The sequence below is a fragment of the Petaurus breviceps genome, unplaced genomic scaffold (genome assembly GCF_028583685.1).
Source record: "Petaurus breviceps papuanus isolate PSGF00001 unplaced genomic scaffold, PetGlider_PUasm1.0 551, whole genome shotgun sequence".
Lineage (NCBI taxonomy): Eukaryota > Metazoa > Chordata > Mammalia > Diprotodontia > Petauridae > Petaurus > Petaurus breviceps.
Window position 1 is genome coordinate 19,749,374 of NW_027186372.1, and position 3,951 is coordinate 19,753,324.

The 3,951-nt window shown below is 46.5% G+C and overlaps 1 pseudogene; it reads right to left on the bottom strand.

Moving 5' to 3' along the window:
- Window positions 1-551: 551 nt before the first annotated feature.
- Window positions 552-2,379, bottom strand: LOC138172533 (progranulin pseudogene; annotated as a pseudogene).
- Between the last annotated feature and the right edge of the window lie 1,572 nt (window positions 2,380-3,951).

The following is a 3,951-nucleotide window of genomic DNA, read 5'->3' on the forward strand; positions in this document are numbered from 1 at the left end:
TTTTTCTATTTACTTTCTCTTAATCAAAATGCAACTGGTAAAAAAGTCAAAGGAAATTTGGAGCAGGAGGTCTAGGATAGATTCTATTTGGAACAAAAGATTAGTGATAATGAAATGGATACATGAATGGTTGGTAGGTGGGAACTTTTAAAATCTCTTTTTTTTTTTAAACAAACTGTATAAATTTTATTGTAGTCTCATCCCCTTTCAAACATCCCCACTGGGTACAGGAGGAAAGAGCAGTTGGACAAGTGGAACCCTCAGAGTTAAGGGGAATCTCACTCTAAAACAAGATGATGAACTACCACGGAGTGACAGTGACATAGGTTTTCCCCCTGCCTCTGCGCTGCCCACCTCAATACCCTGGGGGCTGAGACTGTGATTTGAGAGGGAAAGGAGATACTGGGGAGAAAGCGTGGATTGGCGTTCCTCCCAAGGAGTTCAATGGCCATGATGACGTGGAAGCTGGAGAGGAAGAGGCTGAGAAGACCCAGTGTGGGGGGAGCCACAACTGAGAAAGCCTGAGCAGTGTACTCCACCGGCAGCATTCTAAAGGCTGTGGTGGAGCAGTTGGGTGGTGAGCCCCCAGCAGCATCTGGACGTTATCCCATCAAAGGTTTTTCCTTCAGATACACTTGGTGCCCTTGGCCCTACAGCAGAAGCCATTGGGGCAGCAGTGGTGGCCATCAGCACAACACTCACCCTTGTATAGCGGGCAGCATGCCCAGCCCCCCATGTTGTTCCAGCAGCAGGTCTGGTTGCTGTGGCAATAGCACCTGCTCTCACACTTCACATCTCCCTTGTCCGTCCCCAAAGTTAGAGGAACAAAGGGGGGGGGGCGGGGGGAGGGCTGGACTGAGCTTTGTTTTTAGCAGGACCTGGCCTTCACGTTGCAGGTGTAGCCTGATGGGCAGCAGTGCTCTCGATCCTCACAGCACATAGGGTGGGACAGCTGGCAGCAGGCCCAGCCCCCTCAAAGGCTGGGACAGCAGGTCTGTCCATCTGGGCACCTGGTGTGCTGGTCACAATCCACAGAGGTGGAGACCAAATTTGGGTGAGCTGTCATCTTCTGCAGCCAGGGCACTACATGATGCTCAGTCTGACACTCCCCCTGTGGGTCACAGATGTAGCCGTGGGGGCAGCAGTGCTTGTGACCAGGACAAGCACACAGCTTGTGGGACAGGGCAGCAGCCCCATGCCCCTGTTTCCAGGAGGCAGCAGGTAGTGTTGGGAGGGAAACTGGTGGTGTTGTAAAAGGGGACATTGCCCACAGCATCAGGGGAAGACATGGTGCTCCCCAGCAACGGGGTATATGTTTACACTGGCTGGCCTCTGTGTCACATATATAGAAATGGGGGCAGCAGTGGATGTGGTCTTCGCAGCACACAGCCTCGGGAACCTGGCAATATCCCCAGCTTCTGGACTGCAGGTGGCAGCAGGTGTTGCCATCTGGGCAGCTCATTTCTCCATCACACTTTACCTCCTGCACTGTTTCTGCAGGAAGCTTGGTAACAAAGTCAGTGGTATCTCCCTTTTTGGAGAGGAATTTACTCATTTGCAAGCTGCACACAGTGCCTTCAGGGCAACAGTGCAGGTGGTCTGGGCAACAGACAGCATTTGGCAGTGGGCAGCAGCCATATGATACACTAGGCAGCTTGCAGCAGGTGGTGCCCTCTGAGCACTGAGAACAGGCATCTAGGCAAATCACTTTGGTAACCATCATCACTTCCTTTTCTTGCTGAATCTTTTTAGCAGGGGTTTTCTGTGCCGATGGGTAGGTGCCACCACTAGATGTGAGGCAGCGGGCATGAGCCACATCACAGGAGGTGCCTTGGGGGCAGCAGTGAACTTTGTCTTCACAGCAAGAAGCCTGGGGCATGAGGCAACAGCCCCAGGTGCCATCTGGCATCAGGCATCAGGTAGATTCATTGGGGAACTTGTACTGGCTGTCTGTGCATTTCACTGCCCTGGAGCTGGCACCTCCTTGTACCTTAAAGCAGGAATGACCATCCAGGCTGCAGTGGAAGCCCCAAGGACAGCAGTGGTGCCCATTACCACATACCACTGTCTCTGCATAGGGGCAGCAGCTGTAGTTCGCCAAAGGGGTGAAGAGGCAGGAGAAGCCAATGGCGCAATGGGAATCCCCCTGGCACAGGACGCCCAGGTGTACATTCTTTGCTACAGGTATGGATGGCTGTGAATCCCGAAATGAATCACAGCAATGGTAGTCAGGTCTTTCTGGTTGCCTGCAACATGCCTTAGAACACACTTGCCCATCAGGACATCACATTCCAGCCACCAGCCCTATCACCAGGGACAGCCAGCTTAGCAGCTTCCACATTGTCCACCTACTCAGGGGGAGTCGGGGATTGGGGACGGTGGGATGGTCCCGCTTACCTGCGTGCACCCCTCACTTCCCACAGCCACAAACTGCCAAAATCTCTTGATAGGACATCATTTTCCTTTCGTGTTTTACTTATTTATCAAACTGGTTGGGGTCCAAATGAATACTAAATTTAAGACCCAGATGACATCCTGTTTATTTACTGTGTTTATCTTTTTTTTTTTCTTTTGCGAATAAATTTGTGTCTTTGTTAGGTTTCCAAATATTTCCTAAGGCATTTTTTTCTTGGTTTTTATTCTCCTTTTATTAGTCAATGTAATTTATTTCTACTTTCATTTGATGGAGTCTGTGGGATCTTTGTCAAGGAAAACCTAACCCATAAACAACCATTTGTAGGCACTCTTTTCCTTTACCTAAAGAAGTTGCTGAATATGTTTTCTTTACTTTTATATTATGAGCAAACTTTAAACTAAGAACAGATGACAGAGAGACAGAGAGAGAGACACAGAGAGACAGACAGACAGAGAGAGAGAGAGAGACAGAGACAGAGACAGAGACAGAGACAGAGAGACAGTGTGTGTGTATGTGTGTGTGCCATGAAATCCTGAAAAAAGCAGTTGCTCACTCATATTTTTAAATACTTTAACAAATTAAACTCTAAATTTCGATAGGTCAAAGGAATGGTAACCTTTGTAATAATCATAACCTCTTCCAGGTTGTAAGGACAATTCTATTAAGCATTCCCCAGCATAGTAATATGCCACTTTGGCCTCGATTTTAACATCTACAGATTAAATTAAGAGAAACAAATTAAACTGCATAAATTCCCTCATATGTTCTTTTTTCACTTTCACACCAAAGCTAAAAGAACTCAGACTTGACTCAGCATGGAAAATCACTGAGACAGGTTTGTATTTCAGGAGGGTCTCGTGCGATCTGTTTTTCCTTTCAGGGGTGTGTTTTTTGGGGGGGGGGGGTATGGACATTACTTTGATGCAATATCAGTGTTTTATTCAATTTGACTTCTTTTTGGCATTTTGCTCTTCTAAGTTCATATAGTTATAGCAGGAGAGGCAGCATGACATTATGAACAGAGAAGTGGCCTCATTGTCAGGAAAAACTAAATTTTAGTCATTCTTATAGACATTGGCTTCCTAGTACCAGGCAAGTTATTTAACATCTCAATACATTCAATCAGCACTTGAATACGAAGTTGCAGAGTTACCAACCTATATTGGGTGAAGGTATTCCTCACCCAGTTGTTCTCTATACCAATTAAATTACAGGTCTAATCCTCATATCTAATATTCTTGTAGGATTCAGGAAGGATGTGAGGGGAAGAGGAAAAGAGAAAGAAGGAATCAGGTAGATGCCATTACAATGATGCAAGCAGAAATGCCAAAACAGGGGGGTAGCAGTAAAAATGAGAAAGAACAAAATCTGCTGGAAAATAGCTTGGAAATATGCTACAATCATCACCAAAGCATAATACATTTCCTTTGAGCTCTCTATAGCAGAAGTAGGTAGATACAATTTTCAGACATTCAATAGGAGAGGTAGTTTTTGTATCTAGAGTCCTGTACTCCAATAATAATAAAGTTTGGCAC